The sequence below is a fragment of the Pelophylax lessonae genome, assembly GCF_965119305.1.
Source record: "Pelophylax lessonae genome assembly, chromosome: 4".
NCBI lineage: Eukaryota > Metazoa > Chordata > Amphibia > Anura > Ranidae > Pelophylax > Pelophylax lessonae.
In genome coordinates this window covers 614,087,857-614,109,035 of record NC_138771.1, presented here as the reverse complement: position 1 = coordinate 614,109,035, position 21,179 = coordinate 614,087,857, and the positions used below count along the sequence as shown (strand labels likewise).

Genomic DNA, 21,179 nt, shown 5'->3' with positions numbered 1-21,179 from the left:
AGCATTGTTATACTGGACATGGAAGAGAGTGGAAGCAGTTCTGTTAATTTTACTTTAAAAGTGTCATTTAGCTATTTTTAGTGTGAGGAAAGGGATATCTAGTGTAGTTAGAGTGCTCCTTTACACTTAAGTCAGCTTCAAAAATTTAGTTTCTGTAGGGAAAGTGTTAAGTGTCAGGGGACCGTAGTGTAGTGTAGGGTTAACTGGCAGTGACTGCTATGGCAGGGTGACAAAACCCCTCCATAGCAGAGTGACCGCTATAGAGAAATGATCATTTCTCTGAATAGCTTCGGGACACCATTATGGCTTCTCACCAGCCTAGCATTTTTTATGCTGCAGGGGCTGCCACTGCCAGTGCTTTTTTGAGGACATGTTTGATGTCAGACATGACATCTGAACATGTGTATAGGGGGTATATATAGACATATATAGGTGTGATAGTAGCAGAAATAAATGCTTGCGCTAATGAAATCATTTACAGTAATATATTTCTGCTACTATCACACCTATATATGTCTAGGGGTATATATTCAGACATATATGCCTATATATACCCCCTATACACATGTTCAGATGTTTTGCCTGCCTCAAAAGAACCCCAAAAAATGCCAAAAAAACGCTAGCGTCAAAAAAAAAAATGCCCAGGTGTGTTTTTGCTGGCATTTTTTGGGGGGTTTTGGAGGCAGGCAAAACATCTGAACTTGTGCACAGTGCCACTATACACAAGTTCAGATGTTTTTTCTGACTGCAAAGAACCCAAAAAAATGCCTGCTTTGAAACCGGCAAGGTGTTACAGCAGCGAAGCCATATTCCTGTGCTCAAAGTTTTCTAATACAAACAATCCTTTTTTTTTCTGGTTCTGGACATGCTACAGAGCTGAAACTTCACAGGTACACCTTTTAGACCCCCCAGACACAAAATCACACAAAAAAAGTTCTTAAGAATTGTCATTTTTGATAAAAAAGCCAATTATTGAAAAATTAAAAAAAATAAAATAAAAAAAAAAAAGAGATTTTTTGATTTTTACTTTGGATTTAGTATCTGGGGGGTCTAAAAAGTGTACATGTGAAGTTTCAGCTCTGTAGCATGTCCAGAACCCCCCAAAAATTAGCATTTTCTTATAATTTTTATTAGAACAGGAATACGGCTTCTCTACGGCGGCGCTTTTTCTTGTATTTATCGGGCATTTTTGGAGGCAGGCATGACTTTTTTTGGATTTAGTGTCTGGGGGGTCTAAAAAGTGTACCTGTGAAGTTTCAGCTCTGTAGCATGTCCAGAACCAGAAAAAAGATCATTTTTCAGTAGAGCAGGGATGGTGGGACCCCTCTTTTACACTTATATGATCTTTTTTGGGGGTTCTGGACATGCTACAGAGCTGAAACTTCACAGGTACACCTTTTAGACCCCCCAGACACAAAATCACACAAAAAAAGTTCTTAAAAATTGTCATTTTTGATAAAAAAGCCAATTATTGAAAAAAAAATAAAATAAAAAAAAAAGAGATTTTTTGATTTTTAGGTTTGATTTTTGGATTTCAGATCTGGGGGGTCTAAAAAGTGTACATGTGAAGTTTCAGCTCTGTAGCATGTCCAGAACCATATGTCCAGAACCATAAAAAAAAAGATCGTTTGTATTAGAAAACTTTAAGCACAGGAATATGGCTTCTCTGCTGTAACACCTTGCCGGTTTAATAGAAGGCATTTTTTTGGGTTCTTTGCAGTCAGGAAAAACATCTGAACTTGTGTATAGTGGTACTGTGCACAAGTTCTGATGTTGTGCCTGCCTCCAAAACCCCCCAAAAAATGCCAGCAAAAACACACCTGGGCATTTTTTTTTTTTTGACGCTAGCGTTTTTTTTGGCATTTTTTGGGGTTCTTTTGAGGCAGGCAAAACATCTGAACATGTGTATAGTGGTGTATATACACACATACATATATTTATATACACACCTAGACATATATAGGTGTGATAGTAGCAGAAATATATTAGTGTTAATTATTTCATTAGCGCAAGCATATATTTCTGCTACTATCACACCTATATATGTCTAGGTGTGTATATAAATATATGTATGTGTGTATATATACCACTATACCCAAGTTCAGATGTTTTGCCTGCCTCAAAAGAACCCCAAAAAATGCCAAAAAAACGCTAGCGTCAAAAAAAAAATGCCCAGGTGTGTTTTTGCTGGCATTTTTTGGGGGGTTTTGGAGGCAGGCAAAACATCAGAACTTGTGTATAGTGGTATATATACACACATACATATATTTATATACACACCTAGACATATATAGGTGTGATAGTAGCAGAAATATATTACTGTAAATGATTTCATTAGCGCAAGCATATATTTCTGCTACTATCACACCTATATATGTCTAGGTGTGTATATAAATATATGTATGTGTGTATATATACCACTATACACAAGTTCAGATGTTTTGCCTGCCTCAAAAGAACCCCAAAAAATGCCAAAAAAAACGCTAGCGTCAAAAAAAAAATGCCCAGGTGTGTTTTTGCTGGCTTTTTTTGGGGGGTTTTGGAGGCAGGCAAAACATCAGAACTTGTGCACAGTACCACTATACACAAGTTCAGATGATTTTCCTGACTGCAAAGAACCCAAAAAAATGCCTTCTATTAAACCGGCAAGGTGTTACAGCAGAGAAGCCATATTCCTGTGCTTAAAGTTTTCTAATACAAACAATCTTTTTTTTTATGGTTCTGGACATGCTACAGAGCTGAAACTTCACATGTACACCTTTTAGACCCCCCAGATACTAAATCCAAAAATCAAAAAATCTCTTTTTTTTTTTTTATTTTATTTTTTTTTTTAATATTTCAATAATTGGCTTTTTTATCAAAAATGACAATTTTTAAGAACTTTTTTTGTGTGATTTTGTGTCTGGGGGGGTCTAAAAGGTGTACCTGTGAAGTTTCAGCTCTGTAGCATGTCCAGAACCCCAAACAAAAGATCATATAAGTGTAAAAGAGGGGTCCCACCATCCCTGCTCTACTGAAAAATTATCTTTTTTCTGGTTCTGGACATGCTACAGAGCTGAAACTTCACAGGTACACTTTTTAGACCCCCCCAGACACTAAATCCAAAAAAAGTCATGCCTGCCTCCAAAAATGCCCGATAAATGCAAGAAAAAACGCCGTAGAGAAGCCGTATTCCTGTTCTAATAAAAATTATAATAAAATGCTAATTTTTGGGGGGTTCTGGACATACTACAGAGCTGAAACTTCACATGTACACTTGTTAGACCCCCCAGATACTAAATCCAAAGTAAAAATCAAAAAATCTCTTTTTTTTTATTTTATTTTTTTTTTTAATTTTTCAATAATTGGCTTTTTTTTTATCAAAAATGACAATTTTTAAGAACTTTTTTTGTGTGATTTTGTGTCTGGGGGGTCTAAAAGGTGTACCTGTGAAGTTTCAGCTCTGTAGCATGTCCAGAACCAGAAAAAAAGATCATATAGGTGTTAAAGTTAAAGGAGGCTCCCGAACCACATCCCTGTTCTACTGAAAATGTATCTTTTTTTTTTCATGGTTCTGGACATGCTACAGAGCTGAAACTTCACATGCACACATTTTAGACCCCCCAGATACTAAATCCAAAGTAAAAATCAAAAAATCTCTTTTTTTTTTAATTTTTCAATAATTGGCTTTTTTTATCAAAAATGACAATTTTTAAGAACTTTTTTTTGTGTGATTAATAGTTAATGGGGCATGACCCAGAACCCTAGGCACTTTTTAGGGGCATTTATTGGGTTTTGGGGCTTCAAAATGGTGTTTTTTGATTACCGAAGTTCGGGTCCCATTGATTTCAATGGGGTTCTGAAATCCGGGCCGAACTTTCGGGAAGTTCGGATGTTCTGGCCGAACCGAACTTTTCAAAAGTTCGATCACACTTAATCACTGCCCCATCAAACTCTTCATCAGAACCATCAGTCGGTGAGCCATGACTTTTGGCTGCCTTTCCCCAGAAAATACACTATCCCAAAAGTCTTTATTGCCCCAATCACCAGTTTTAAAATGAACCATAATTAGTCTTCAACAAGTTTCTCTTCCTTATCATCATCATCACCTTTTTCTTGTCTTCATTTGTTAATTGTTATCAGCGTCATTACATCTACCACCACAAGGTCCTCATCATCATCACAAGTATAAGCACTTTGATTCATTATCCCCATCATAACCACCATTTTAGTTGGATAAAGATCTCAGATCTTAATTATATTCTTCACAATCTCTAATTTATATTTTGATTATCATAACAAATACAATTGCCTATTAACATCAGCTTACCTTGGTCTGGGATATCTTATATTTGCTATTTAACACGTAAACTCCTTTATCCACAGCTACCAGTCCCACACTGGCCTTGTGGTCAGCTTTCAGTCTAAGTTTCATAGCAGCTCCAGGTTGTTGAACCGCATTGTCCCGATCTTTTTCACCTGACACTGTCAGCTGTGAGACATAAGCCACGTTTTATTCGTATTGCAAAACATTTAACAAAAGTGCCCTGTTATCACACAATCATCAATATGGTAAAGTAGATATAAGACATAATCATATGACATTTAGTTTGCTAAAGCACTGTGTATCATTAGGAAATGGTATAATAAAACAAACCTTAGTGCTGGGCTAAATAATATTATAAAACAATCAAAAATTAATAAACAACAGCTGCCAAAACCTCAATTGTGACAAGTGTGTGCTATATTATAGATAACATGTAAATTATTAATGCTTGTGATATAATCAGATGCTTCTTTAAAAACATAAAGTCCACAACTATGCAAATTTTATGTACATATATTGTGAGGATCATCACAATTTATTTACATAAAATTTGCAAAGTTGTGGACTTTATGTATTTAACCTCCCTGGCGGTATCCCCGAGCGTGACTCGGGGTGGATTTTTTAGACTAGGATCGGTATCCCCAAGTCACGCTCGGGGTAGATGTGCAGAGCGCACAGCGGTGTCTCTTACCTTCTCCTGGCAATCCAGCGATGATCTCTCATTGCTGTGACTGCCAGCCGAGAGTCCCGCTGCTCGTCCGTCGGTGTGATGACTTCCTAGTTCCGTTCCCTGCAGCAGCAATGCTGCATGGGAGCGGAACTGTGAGGGAAATTCAAACGTTGCACAAAACACAAACACATAACACATTTATATATATATATATATATATATATATATATATATATATATATATATATATATATACACACACATATATATATATAATATATAAATCATGAATTATAATCTAATCAATAATATAATTTTATTATATATATTATATAATAAAATTATATTATTGATTAGATTATAATTCATGCGTTTGTGTTTCAAATTTATCACATCTGGGATTTCTACTAGACTCTTGTTTTGGTCAGGTTTAAGTCAGTAATTACTAAGAATTGTAGGCCTATAATACATAACGCCAAATTTCCATGAAAAAAATTGTACCGCTTTTGGTACATAATTCCTGACATAATCATACTGCCAGGGAGGTTAAAGAAGCATCTGATTATATCACAAGTATTAAGAATTCACATGTAATCTATAGTATAGCACACACTTGTCACAACTGAGGTTTTAGCAGTTGTTGTTTAATAATTTTTGATTGTTTATTTGATATTATTTAGCGCAGCACTAAGGTCGTTTTTTATGGCACTATACACTTTAGTATGAGATGGTGATCAGTGCTTGCAGCTGGCTTGATTGAATTAGTATTGGTCATAGTAGCTCCCAGGATCCTTTGATATTTGCATTAGGAAATGTTATGTTTTCTTAAATTAAAATACTATTTGCACTATTTAAACACAATTTTTTTGACACGGCTATTTGCTTCTCAGTGCTGCTGATCTCCACCAGCCTCTTCCAGACACATTGGGGATGATTTACTAAAGACAAAGCTGCTACAGAGCTTAGTAAATGGAGTAAAGCTTCACTTTGAAAAGAATACCCATTTTTGCTTGCACATGATTGGATAATAGAAGTCAGCAGAGCATCTGCTAATTTACTAAGCTGTGGAGTAACTGCTCTTGCGGAATGCAACTGCTCTTTGCAAAGTGCACAGTCTATTCGTCTTTAGCAAATCAACCCCATTCTGTCTACATGCCTTTGCTCTGGACCAGCTTCCTGATAGTGGCAAAAGTGGACCAACTGTATAATGTGTGATAACATGGCTGTCTATAGTCTCCACAGGTGCTGCATATGATGGAAGAGTGTAACAAAAGGAAATTGCACATATGAATATTCAACAAATATTTCTGGACTGAAATGAGTTAAAAAAGATAAAGCTGATAGGAAAACATTGGGACCTTCAGTGCTAATGCTTTCATTAATCTCTTCAAATCAGGTTATACATTTTTTATAGATCATATAAATCTTTTTGTTAGTATCTTAAAATAAAACTCAAGAATATTTTGTCAGATTGTAACATTTTGGTGGATTTTGCCAACCAGCCTCTGTGTGCTCTAAATTTGGCTTAGTCCCCTACTGGCACAGTAGAGTTTGCAAGAGGTAGGATTTTATGAAAATATTCCTCCAATACAACCTTCAAGTGGTTGCAAACCTGTAAACCATAAAATATGATGGAAGCATATTTATAGTGTGTACTTGTCTCAATCAAGAACATTAAGAGTCACTTCTGTCTGCTGCCTCGTTCTTCTTCTATAAACATGAGTCACTGATGAGCTTTCCTGACAAGAGAAAAATGGTGACAGATGAGGGCACAGCCTGTGATTGACAGCCTTAGCTCTGTATCTGTGTGCTGTATGGGGGGATCCCTTCCCTCCAATCAGCTCTCAGAGCTCTTATCACTCATGTAACTTCAGCTCCCTGCCCCTGCCCCTGCCTTTCAGAGCTGAGAGATCCTGTGTAACTTTGCACTTTGAATGGATGCTGAAGATAAACAGGTACACCTTATGTAAGATGAGTTGTTTCATCTCTGTGTAGCACCCTCCAAGCTGGGTGCTAGGTAAATTATAGTGGGGCCTTGGCTGCTTATCAGCAGGGCCATATTATTCAGCTAGGCTGACATGTGCTCTCAGGTGTGCTTGTTGTGTTGGGGAGTCTTCTCACTGTATCTCAATGGGGCTCTCATTGGGCAGTGTAGGAAACCTGACCAATAGCACACCAGGGCTTGTATCTATCCCAGAAGGGCAGATTTTGCCACACAGCATTCTAGGAGAGGGTACAAGTCTGTGAGGGGCACATGCCAGATTGTCTTTGGCGGGAAGCAGAGTCCTAGGAGGGAGGTGACAGTTGCCTCTCCTCCTGTCTAGAGGAATCAGGTATCCCAGGCGGCTTGCCTGAGGGGATACAGGGCTGAGGTGAGCTGCAGAGAGGGATCCAATACGCTGAGGACCAGTGGAGCTGAGGGGGACGAGTTTCAGTAAAGCATTCTGAGTCGTACTGCAAACTGCCCCTGGGGTCTGCCTAGGAGAGGGGACCACTCTGGAGAAGCTCAGAGGGATCCAGGAGCTAGCTAGCCAGGCAGCGGTGACAGTAAAGGGGGTGCCAGAGTTAACCCTGAAGAGTAAAGGGGGAGCCAGTGTTGTAGCAGTATTTGCAGTAGAATAAATGTGCCAAAAAACAGTGCTTGCAGTGGTATAAATAACAAGAATTATGTAGGTATGAATGACATAAGTTCATATAAAATAGTAACCATAAGGTACAATAGTGCTGAATACAAACTGGATCATAAAATGTGGGTGCATAAAGTGCAATAGTGCTTGATCCAAAATTAATTTAGGAATAAATCTAATAATAATATACAGTAAAAGCAAAGTGCTCAATATATGTACTAAAGTGCAAAACGTGACAATGATAAATGTCCACAATATGACAATTCAAATTATAAAAAAGTCCCATGCCAAGTGCAGCCATGCTCAATAAAGTGCTGATGCCAAAAAAAGTGCTATCAGAGCCAAAGGGTTAATGAGCCTTAGAAATGAATGGACCAATAAATCTCCAACACAATAAATCCCTCTCCAGAGTCACCCAAGGGATCAATGGGTCAAAAGAGCCTCAGGGATGAATGGACCAATAGATCTCCAACACTGTAAATCCCCCTCCGGTGTCACTCAATGGAAGGAATAAGCTGACATAGTGAAACCCGTAAAATAGCTTTATTTAATATAGGGTTAAATAGGAGATAAAAGGCATATAAAAGACAAAGAATCCACATCAAAGGCGATCACAGCTTCTTCAAGGAATGCAGCCGGCATGCGTTCAACGGAGTACAGGAGGTGATGTCGTGTGATTTGCCGTTTGCCGGAAGTGCGTGGACACGTTTCGCCCGCCTACAAGGGGGCGTTTTCAAAGACATCACTTCCGCTCATGGCCATGTAATTTATACCGCTCCCAGGGATACCATGGTTACTGGAGCGCCAATAGAATTGTAAATCTGATTAAGAGTTACATCACTTCCTGTTTGCAATAACATGCGTGTACCCAAAGGTAAAAACAGGAAGCACAAGACATATATATATATATATATATATATATATATATATATATATATATATATATGGGACCAATTACATAGAATATCTATGATTATATTGCACAAATGAATTAATTTCAAAAAGCCTCATGACATATATGATATGCATGATAATTAAAATGACATCATATTATCTAATAACATGAATAAAATGTGAAAAAAGAGGAAATTGGGAAAAACAAAACAAACAAAAAAGGGAAGGAAATAAATAAAATGAAGTGGAAAGAAGGAAATAAAAAATGAAAAAATAACATTGAAAAAAATTAAAATAAATGAAAAATGAAAAATAAAATAAAAAAATACAATTAAAAATAAAAATGAAAATAAATATATAAATAAAAAATGTAAAAAACATACATAAAAAAAATGTTAAATTATATATAGATACGTGAAAAAAGTAAGAAACAAAAGATGTGCTCCCGTGTAATAAAATTACCAGTTGGAGAGAAAACAGTTCAAATTCAAATCGATGTTGAGACCCAGAGGGTGGAGAGTCCCCAAACGATGTATCCACTGGGTCTCATTTTGTGAAATAGATTTTTTCAGATTCCCTCTCCTCCAATGAGCCTCCACTCTGTCAATGCCACAGAATGTCAAACCACTAGGATCACAATCATGTGCCAATCTAAAATGATTTGACAAACTGATAGCGGAACCCTTTTTTTATGTTGGTCACATGTTCTCTCAGTCTTATTCTTAGTTCTCTGGTGGTCCTACCTACATATTGGAGTCCACATAGACATAAAAGTAGTTATGTGATATGTGTCGACCCACATGTGATAAACGTATTAATGGTATATTTCCTACCATAAGCATGTGAACTAAAATCTGTTATTTTTCTTTTGCAATGTTTGGATGTTCTACATATCATGCACTTGCCACAACTGAAAAAACCAACCTGATCTAAAAATGTACATGTCTTAAAGGGAGGATTGATGACATTATATGCCAACTTCATTCTTAATGTTTTTTGTTTGGTATAAATAAACTTTGGTTTAACTGGTAAAATAGTGTTTAAAACTTCATCTTTTAAAAGCAATGACCAATGTTTTCTTATTATTTGCTCCAACTGTTTGTACTGCCGTGTAAAACGTGTCATAAAAGCTAGGCCGTAATCACTCACATTGGTATATTTATCTTTGAACAAACTCCTTTCTCTCAGTTTTGCCTATGACTTCCTTGGTATTCAACAACTCTTTAGATTTAAAGGCCTTTTTCTTTAAACCTCTCAATTAGCATGTTGGCTTGTTGATTGTAGTCATTATCCAGATTGCAATTCCTCCTCACTCTTAACATTTGACTTTTTGGGACAGAACTCAACCACTTGGGGTGGTAGCAACTTCCCATCAGAAGGTATCCATTTCTGTCTACATCCTTAAAATGAGTGCGGGTAAATAACTTTCCGTCATGTTTAAATATTGTCAAATCAAGAAAGTTGATGGATGTAGATTCTATCATTTCTGAAAAAGAGATACCATATTGGTTTTCACTAATATAGGTCAAGAATCTGGCAAGGGAGTCTTGTGAGCCCCTCCATACGATGATAATGTCATCTATATACCTACGGTATATTCTGAGTTGGGCGGGTCTATTGGCAAAAATGGCTTCATCCTCCCATTTGTTCATCAAAATATTGGCTATGGACGGAGCATATTTAGCCCCCATGGCCACTCCCATTTTCTGCCTATAAAACTTCTTCTCATGCCAGAAAAAGTTATGGCTCATGGCGAGGTCTAATGCCTGTAAAAGGAATTCTGTTTTCTTTTTATCTCAGTGGTGTCCAGAGCCCATTTTGCTGCTTCTAGAGCATGGTGTTGCTGAATATTTGTATAGAGTGAATTCACATCTATGCTCACCAATACGTCATCATCTCTCACATCCACGTCACTTAGCATTGCCATAAGATGCTTACTATCTTCCAAATAGGAATGCCCCTGTTGTGCTAAAGGCTGAAAGAAGCAGTCTAAATATTCACCTAACCTGGAAAACAAAGAATCCACCCCACTTATTATAGGTCTCCCAGGGGGGTTGTTTTTATGCTTATGGATTTTAGGCAATTGATAAATAACCGAGAACCTAGGCGCATCCGGTAGTAAGTATGTGCTTTCCTTCTTATTTAATATTTCAACTTTAGTTGCTCTCTTTACCAATTTAGGGAGTTTGGCCTTGTATTTGTTGATAGGATTCCCCTTTAGTTCTTCATATGTATTTCTATCGTTAACCAGTCTGTCAAGCTCTTCTAAATAATCTTTTTTGTTTAAAACAACAAGTCCTCCCCTCCCCTTATCAGCAGATCTGATAACAATATTTCTCTTTTTTTCAAGCTGTTTCAGACCCCTATCTATATCTTCTTTCTTCCGGGATGGTTGAACCTTCATCTTTTCTAAGTCAATTTTCCACTAGTGTTTTGAAAACTTCCACAAACTGATTGTTAGTTGGCTTCGGATTAAATATCGAATGGTTGCGTAATTGTGTATGTGCATATCCCTCCAATTCTGGCTGTTTATTCTTCTGATTTTTTGCAAAATGTTAATCATTAATTTTTCTTATAAATCTCTGTAAGTCGATAAACGTGTGAAATTTGTTTAGGTTTTTATGTGGTGCAAACTTCAAACCCAATGCCAATGCTCTAAGCTCATCTTCAGAAAAAGTGGTATTGCTTAAATTAAAAATTCCTTCAGTTAAGTCTCTCTTTTTCTTTTTTCCTCTTCCCTCCTCTGCATTCCCATAGGGACCATGGTGAATGGGTGTGTGGGATATGGGGGTGCTGGGGAACGGATGCTCCCTTTCTATAGAGGAGGGATGGAAATTCCTTCTTGTGTTCTTAGGTCCTCTTGCCACTTGTATACTCTATTAGTTTTGTAATCATTAGAGTCCCTCAAATATTTCTTCATTTTTTTCTTCTGTGTTTCTTTGTCCACTTTGTCTGTAAACTCTTGAAGTTGTTTTATTTTATCTTTAAATTCAGTATTGTCATCTAAATTAACAAATTTGGCTTTAATGGCATTGATGTTGGCCTCCAATATTTTAATTTTATTTTCTAGATTTAAGTAATTCCAGTCACTTTTTCTCCATGTGTTTAAAGAATAAAAACCAATCTTCTTCAAATGCCTTATCAACAAGGCCCTTATTAGGGGCTACGTCCCATCTAAGCCGTCTGGGGGTCATTCCATCCTTAACATATTTGTTCAGGGTGAAAATATCCCACCAGGCCCTAATTTGTTTGTCTAAAAGACCCCTGAGCTGTTTGAAATCTTGATTTAAACTGAATCCTACATTAGTTTGTGAAAATAAATCATCTGCATTTAAATTTCTATTACTCAAAGTTGAAAATGTCCATAGTTGCTGGGTGCGGTTCCCAAGGGAACAAAAATAAATTACAAAAATTATAACCCGCGCTCGGAACTATAAAATCAAATGTGATAATATATGTGTTTGCAGCTGCTGCTCACTAAGTAAAAACTTAGAAAAACCATGGGGGTATCACAGTGGAGGTTTCAGAAGAGGTAGAGGACATTATCAGGGCCTCTATTACAGCAACAATTATTATAGGGAGGATTTTCAGAGGAAAAGATCTGGCAGACCCCCGTGGAGGGGACGAGGGGGACCCAATTTCAGAGGGAGAGGAGCCAACTATTACCAACAGGACAGGAGTGAAGATTGGAGACCATGGTACTCCATGGGACCACCTTAAATACAACAGGGGGAAGTAGAAATAGAAAGACAAGAGCATGCAGAGGAGGGAAGAGGAAAAAGGAAAAGAGAGACTTAACTAAAGTAATTTTTAATTTAAGTGATACCACTTTTTCTGAAGATGAGCTTAGAGTATTGGCATTGGGTTTGAAGTTTGCACCAGATAAAAACCTAAACAAATTTGACAAGTTTATTGACTTACATAAATTTATAAGAAAAATTAATATTAAGAAACATTTTGCAAAAATTTAGAAGAATAAACAGCCAGAATTGGAGGGATATGCACATACACAATTACGCAACCATTCGATATTTAATCCGAAGCCAACAATCAGTTTGTGGAAGTTTTCAAAACACTAGTGGAAAATGACTTAGAAAAGATGAAGGTTCAACCATCCCAGAAGAAAGAAGATATAGATAGGGGTCTGAAACAGCTTGAAAAAAAGAAAAATATTGTTATCAGATCTGCTGATAAGGGGGGGGACTTGTTGTTTTAAACAAAAAAGATTATTTAGAAGAGCTTGACAGACTGATTAATGATAGAAATACCTATGAAGAACTAAAGGGGAATCCTACCAACAAATACAAGGCCAAACTCACTAAATTGGTAAAGAGAGCAACAAAAGATGAAATATTAAATAAGAAGGAAAGCACATACTTACTACTGGATGTGCCTAGGGTCCCGGTTATTTATCAATTGCCTAAAATCCATATGGATAAAAACAAACCCCCTGGGAGACCTATAATAAGTGGGGTGGATTCTTTCTTTTCCAGGTTAGGTGAATATTTAGACTGCTTCTTTCAGCCTTTAGCATAACAGGGACATTCCTATTTGAAAGATAGTAAGCATCTTAAGGCAATGCTAAGTGAAGTGGATGTGAGAGATGATGACATATTGGTGAGCATAGATGTGAATTCACTCTATACAAATATTCAGCAACACCATGCTCTAGAAGCAGCAAAATTGGCTCTGGACACCACTGAGATAAAAAGAAAACAGAATTCCTTTTACAGGCATTAGACCTCGCAATGAGCCATAACTTTTTTTGGCATGAGAAGAAGTTTTATAGGCGGAAAAAGAAAGTGGCCATGGGGGCTAAATATGCTCCGTCAATAGCCAATATTTTGATGAACAAATGGGAGGATGAAGCCATTTTTGCCAATAGACCCGCCCAACTCAGAATATACCGTAGGTATATAGATGACATTATCATCGTATGGAGGGACTTACAAGACTCCCTTGCCAGATTATTGACCTATATTAGTGAAAACCAATATGGTATCTCTTTTTCAGAAACGATAGAATCTACATCCATCAACTTTCTTGATTTGACGATATTTAAACATGATGAAAAGTTATTTACCCGCGCTCATTTTAAGGATGTAGACAGAAATGGATACATTCTGATGGGAAGTTGCCACCACCCCAAGTGGTTGAGTTCTGTCCCAAAAAGTCAAATGTTAAGAGTGAGGAGGAATTGCAATCTGGATAATGACTACAATCAACAAGCCAACATACTAATCAAGAGGTTTAAAGAAAAGGACTTTAAATCTAAAGAGTTATTGAATACCAAGGAAGTCATAGGCAAAACTGAGAGAAAGAGTTTGTTCAAAGAAAACAATACCAATGTGAGTGATTACGGCCTAGCTTTTATGACAGGTTTTACACAGCAGTACAAACAGTTGGAGCCAATAATAAGAAAACATTGGTCATTGCTTTTAAAAGATGAAGTTTTAAACACTATTTTACCAGTTAAACCAAAGTTTATTTATACCAAACCGAAAACATTAAGAATGAAGTTGGCACATAATGTCATCAATCCTCCCTTTAAGACATGTACATTTTTAGATTAGGTTGGTTTTTTCAGTTGTGGCAAGTGCATGATATGTAGAACATCCAAACATTGCAAAAGAAAAATAGCAAATTTTAGTTCACATGCTTATGGTAGGAAATATACCATTAATAAGTTTACCACATGTGGGTCGACACATATCACATAACTACTTTTATGTCTATGTGGACTCCAATATGTAGGTAGGACCACCAGAGAACTAAGAATAAGACTGAGAGAACATGTGACCAACATAAAAAAAAGGGTTCCGCTATCAGTTTGTCAAATCATTTTAGATTGGCACATGATTGTGATCCTAGTGGTTTGACATTCTGTGGCATTGACAGAGTGGAGGCTCATTGGAGGAGAGGGAATCTGAAAAAATCTATTTCACAAAATGAGACCCAGTGGATACATCGTTTGGGGACTCTCCACCCTCTGGGTCTCAACATCAATTTGGATTTGAACTGTTTTCTCTCCAACTGGTAATTTTTTCTCCCGTATCTATATATCATTTATCATATTTTTTAATATATTTTTTTATATTTTATATTCATTTTTTATTTATATATTTTTCTTTTTCCATTTCTTTATTTATTTATTTTTATTTTATTTTTAATTTCATTTTTATTTTCATTTTATTTTTTTCATTTTTTTCATTGTTATTTTTTTCATTTTTTATTTCCTTCTTTCCCCTTCATTTATTTACTTCTTTCCTTCCCTTTTTTGTCTATTTTGTTTTTCCCCATTTCCTCTTTTTTCACATTTTATTCATGTTATTAGATAATATTATGTCATTTTAATTATCATGCATATCATATATGTCATGGGGCTTTATGAAATTAATTTGTTTGAACAATATAATCATAGATATGTCATGTTGATTTTAAGTTGTCCCCTTAATATAAATATAGTCTTGCACTTCCCGTATTTTACAAATATATATAAATATAATGTATAAATATAGTCTTGCGTTTCCCGTATTTATTGTAAACAGGAAGTGAGGTAATCAATAATATGCAAAATTATCCAGCCCCCTTAAGTTAATATTTTGTAGTGCCACCTTTTGCTTGCGATTACAGCTGTAAGTCGCTTGGGGTATGTCTCTATCAGTTTTCAGTTCTTTCCAATGGTCCATTCATTTCTAAGGCTCATTAACCCATTGGTTCTGGTGAGTGGATTCCCTTAAGGGATTTTAGGCACCTTCCACTGTGTGGAGCACCATAGCACTTTTTTGGCATCAGCACTTTATTGAGCATGGCTGCACTTGGCATCGGACTATTTATATAATTTGAATTGTCATATTGTGGACATTTATCATTGTCAGGTTTTGCACTTTAGTACATATATTGAGCACTTTGCTTTTACTGTATATTATTATTAGATTTATTCCTAAATTAATTTTGTATCAAGCACTATTGCACTTTATGCACCCATATTTTATGATCCAGTTTGTATTCAGCACTATTGCACCTTATGGTTAATATTTTATATGAATTTATGTCATTCATATCTACACAATTCTTGTTATTTATACCATTGCAAGCACTGTTTTTTGGCACATTTATTTTTCTAAGTTTTTACTTAGTGAGCAGCAGCTGCAAACACATATTATCACATTTGATTTTATAGTTCCGAGCGTGGGTTATAATTTTTGTAATTCATTATTTGCAGTTGGCTACCTCAGTCAGGGAGGACTGAAGGGAGCAGCAAAGAAGGACTTTGAGCTAGCCGGAGTGTCAGAAGTCAGTTTCAGTTCAGTGACAGCAAGTCAGTGTTATCAAGCGCCAGTAAGTGTTGGTCGGCATTCAGCCACTGTCAAGTCAGCGCTAGAAGGCATTTTTCTCAAGTGTCCCATTCTTGTAACTAGTTGAGCCAGAGGAGTATCCCACTCATTCCCTTCTCCCATCCAAGTTCCTAAAATAAAACTAAAAACCAAAGATGCCGGACTGGTCATTGTCTCAGTATTCATACTTGGGCAACACGCTTAAATGTGCTGTTGGTGTTAACGGTAACCATGGCAGACCCACTACAGGCTCAATGCCTGGAAAACATGCTATATCTGTGTATCACCCGAGGCCATTCACTTCACTGGGTATATGTAAGGGTTTACAACCACTTTAAGTTTTTTATGTTCCAAAAAGTTAAATTGTAAAAACAAAGTAAAAATAAATAAATAAAATGTAAAAAATAAAAAAATAGCATCAAATAATTAAAAAAAAATGTAAAAAAGTATATATAAGTGGGCTCATTCACACAGGTATCTTGCGCATACAGTGTGAATGAGCGGTTTGTTTAAAATACTTATTTGTTTTAATATAAAAATTGTTTGTTTTGAATTTTATTTATTAACCATAAAAAACAACCCTCCAAAATTCTCAGAACCAGGCCCATGATACTCCTAATCCGCCCCTGGGGTGAACTTTATAATGAGCAGCTCATGTATAGTCTAAAATGGCAGCTGCATATGACTAAACCTGCCCTATGTGACCACAAAGGCTGTAATTAATCACTTGCCGACCGGTCACGTTGACTCTACTACAAAGTGGCTCGATATTGTCCAGCGACGTAGGTCTACGTCGCTGGACTCCTCCACTTGTGGGCGGCACTTGCCTAAAATCCATATGGATAAAAACAAACCCCCTGGGAGACCTATAATAAGTGGGGTGGATTCTTTGTTTTCCAGGTTAGGTGAATATTTAGACTGCTTCTTTCAGCCTTTAGCATAACAGGGACATTCCTATTTGAAAGATAGTAAGCATCTTATGGCAATGCTAAGTGAAGTGGATGTGAGAGATGATGACATCCGATCTGTCCGCCGCAATGTTGCAGTCCCGCAAAAAAAAAACGCAGATCGCCACCATTACTAGTTAAAAAAAATAAACAATAAAAATTACATAAATTTCCCGTAGTTAGTAGCTGCGATAACTTATTGCGATTTTTTTTACCAAAAATATGTAGCAGAAAAAAAATTGGCCTAAAATGTTAAAACATTTTGATTTTTACATTTTTTTTGGGGGGGGGGGGGGAATTTCATATAAAAAAAATGTGAAAAATATTGTTATTTTTTCAAAATTGTCGCTCTTTTTTTGTTTATAGCGCAAAAAGTAAAAAACCGCACAGGGGATCAAATACCACCAAAAGAAAGCTCTATTTGTGGGAGAAAAAAAGGATATAAATTTAATTTGGGTATAGCATCGCACAACCGCGCAATTGTCCGTTAAAGTAACGCAGTGCCGAATCGCAAAATATGGCCTGGTCAGGAATGGGGTAAAATCTTCCGGTCTTAAAGCGGTTAAAAATACTCTCATTGAGAATTTTTTCGTCAAAGACATGTAGCTAAATACATTTTGGCCTAAATATATGACAAAATTTTAATATATTGGATGTTTTTTAACTGTCAAAGTAGAAAAATATTGTTATTTTTTCAAAATTGTCGAATTTTTTTATTAATATCGCAAAAAATGAAAATCGCACAGGTGATCAAATACCACCAAAAGAAAGCTCTGTTTGTGGGAAAAAAAGGACGTAAATTTCGTTTTGGTACGATATTGCATGACCGGGCAATTGTCAGTTAAATTTGCACAGTGCCGAATCGCAAAAAGTGGCCTGGACGTAGGACAGCAAAATCCTCCGGTGGTAAAGTGGTTAATGATTTGATCACCTAGAATTCTAGATTAGTGTACCTTGCTCTATATATGCCGCTATTTTATAAGTCCCCAAAATTGCATATAGTGATGTATTTTAATAACTGCTAGTTATGATATACACCGATCAGTCATAACAGTACAATCAATGACAGTTAAAAGTCAATAACATTGATTATCTTGTCACAATGGCAACAACGCCTGTGACAAATTCTGGTTGTTCTTACTTCTGCCACTTTAAGAATCTGTTGCTATGGCTGTAACAGATTTACAGTTTGCAGATTAAAAAAAACGGCGTTTATTTAGACCAACCCTGAGCTGACGTACAAAGAAACACCAGTGCTCAGAGTAGGGCAAGTCTGTGCTGGGCAGTTATCATAATTGTTACAGTTTCTCACATAAGGTTCTGTTCTTGGCCCCTCTTAGTTGTCCATCGGGAAATTCTCCAGTCAAAAGCTGATTGTAAACAAAAAGGGTCAGGGATACTGGCTAACGTTATTACCCAAGTATGTCAATGCCCATATTTGGCCAAAGACAAGTCACAGGGGAGCTGGACCTGAAAGGGAGCTAGTCTCAGAGTTCCCCATCAAGCTCCAAGCACCCAACCCCACAGATCCAGAACCGCACCTGCTGTGCACAGTGGCTGGGGAGGGATCTCAAAAATGCTGAGCTGCATAAGGATGGAGTGTCTGGTATGACACTTCAGTCTCAGCACCACCACCACTGAACACAGATTCCTGTGCCTGTTCTCAACTGGTACAGGATTCTGTGACAAAACCAATATTTTGGTGTGGAGGTTCAAAACAATTCCAAAGTGTGTCTAGGAATTCCCCCAATGTCTTTATAGAGCTGGCTTTGTGCACGGAAAGGACTTCCCCTAAACTGTCCCCACAACTTTACAATGGTCTAAAATGATCTTGTATGCTGTAAAGTTAACACTAGGAACACTTCAACCTGGAAATTTTAATGGGTTTCCTCATACTTTTGGCCATATAGGACAAGATTAGGGGTTGGACTGACATTTGGAGTTGGGGTTAGCATTGGGTTTAGGGCTAAACTTGGGTTTAGATAGACAAATATATATTGGCAACAAAATGTGCAAATTGTTAATGCTTAAAAATGTGCGTTTTGGGACCCTGGTGAAAAGCAACACACCAAATTTTCAAAGCAGGAGAATTATTTTTTTAATAAGTTCCAAGTTGCTGGAATGATTTGATGATCTGCTGATATCACAAATGGTGGTGCCAAATCAATATGATCTCTAATTGCTTCCTAGGACATTCTTACCGTTCCCATGCAGGTATCTGCTACATCTATCCAGACAGAGTCAGCCACGACCTCACGGCCTGCTCCAGTAGAGACCACATAATAGGCCAATATGCGGAAGGATGGGATGAACTCTGGTGTTATTGGCAGCAGCAGAGACACAATGGTTTGGCCTTGTAACCTCTGTTGTCTTCCAGTTCTCATTATTCTACCTTTGTTTAGTATCTGCAGGATGAAAAAAAAAAATACATAAGTATGTTTTTATTCGAATTCAAAATAACAATTTGGAAACCAAATTCAAGATCACAAATTAGTATGCTTAGAACCAATATTTTTGTAGGCTAGCACTACATAAGATGAGGAAAAAGAGCTTTTGGAAGAATTCCAGCTTGGACAGCCCTGATCCTTTGACAATCAATTCATAAGTTGAAGAAACGTTTCTTTAAGGAGAGGCAGCAACCTTGCCACTGTCTAGTTTGCCTTTAAGAAAATTCAAGACACTTTCTGTGGCACTTTTGCCAAAGACAAGCTGGTCAGAGGTGGAGAGGTTAACCAACGGTATTACTGAAATACTTCTAATTGTGTGTTGGATTTGTCAGCACTAAAACTGATATTCAGTTATGGACATTGGTAGACTGGATCAGTGAAATGCCAAATGTACAATGTCACCTCCAAAATGTTAACATCTATTCCCCTCCTCCTTCAACAAAATTGTCTTACGCGTACACAAAAGTGACTTTCACTTCCCTTATTACTTTCTGTGCAATATAAAATATCTGTTAAAATAAATCAGAAGCAACAAGAGGGGAACCTGGGGATACAAACAACCACCAATAACCTCCAAAAACTGAACTAGTCATTACCAACCATCCAACCCTCTTGTTGCACAAAAATCAATGCAGCAACATGTAACCCTGTATTTTCAAAATCGATACAGGAATCTAAAAGAAGACCTTTGTGCAGATAAAAGATGATAAGCAACTAGCAAAACTGAAAAGCTGTTACCTAAAGATGTCTGTACATACAGTAAACGTGTAGAGCACCTTAGGATCTCTTAAACCTAGGGCACCCACTATTCCAATAGCGACGTCAGCTACTAAAGCACACTTAGGCTCTCTCCTCTAACAGTTGGACTTCACTGTTGGTCGTGAGACTTAAAGTTTTAGATTCTGAACAGTATTGAGGTGAAGGCTGTAGGTGCCTAACCCTTCCTCACTCTACTAAACTTTTTTTTTTTTTGTCTCATCCTGTATCCCATTGGTGAAATTTCCCCTTACTTCCTGTTCTTTCTGACACCCATCAACTACACAGAAAGTGAAAGAGTGCAGGCAACAAATAAACTTGACTGAGGGTCTACTGCTGTCACAATGTACAGCAAAGTTATACATTTATAAAGAGCTCCATCCTTTATCATTAAAAGTCAGTCCTTAAGGTCCAGTGCATTGACTTTGCCTAGGATGATGTCATCATTCTGCTGCAGGGAGGCGGAAGCATTTCCTCAGTCATGCCTCAGAGATCAGACTGTATTTTGTACCAAGTTGTAAGGTGGAAGTGTGCAGCAGGGGCTGATCTGTGTGATCTCTGAGCTAGTGTCTCAGTCCAGAAAGTAGATGTTGACATCCATACCTAGTTTATACTTGCATTGAAAAAGAATGGTTGAGGAGCATTTTCAAAGCTCACCTACCACCCATTTCTGCAACTGTCACAGAGTGACCTGACAGCCCTGTACACACAGGGGCAGTTTGCCATTTTTTATTGTTGCACAGTGGCAAAAATGTTACTCCCTGTCACGTTTGGGGGGGGGGGGGCATTAAAGCCACCAAATGTGACCCATTCAAGTGAATAGAGCTGCTCTGCAACTGCATGCTAAACAATAGGCGTGTGGTTGAGGCCCTCTGCACCCATTCAAATACTCAATTTGGCTGTCAAAAAAACACAGGCATTACAGAGGCAGCAGTATTGCCTTCTAAATGCCTGCTATCCCTACTGTACAGGCCTCTGAAAAGTGATCACCATCTTTTCAGAGACTGAGGCAAGCGTAAACAAACCCCTGATGATGCCTGAGCTAAGATGGCTCTGTCCTTCTGTAGAGAGGAAGCAAATACTTGGAAGAGTTACAGTTACAGATAATTAACATGCATGTCCATCACATGAAACATGACTCTTTGGGAGTAGGGTTTGTCTACATGTGCTTTAAGAAGGCACATCTGTACCTTTC

General features: G+C 37.2%; 1 pseudogene across 1 annotated transcript in view; it reads right to left on the bottom strand.

The window, feature by feature from the left end:
* LOC309552831 (A.superbus venom factor 1-like) overlaps positions 1-21,179 on the bottom strand; it is a 319,818-nt pseudogene that overhangs the window by 196,871 nt on the left and 101,768 nt on the right. Inside the window, exons 13-14 of the transcript XR_014226164.1 lie at positions 18,983-19,186; positions 4,310-4,471 (exon numbers count right to left, since the gene is read on the bottom strand). The product of XR_014226164.1 is annotated as an A.superbus venom factor 1-like (transcript). The remainder of the gene's footprint in view (positions 1-4,309; positions 4,472-18,982; positions 19,187-21,179) is intronic.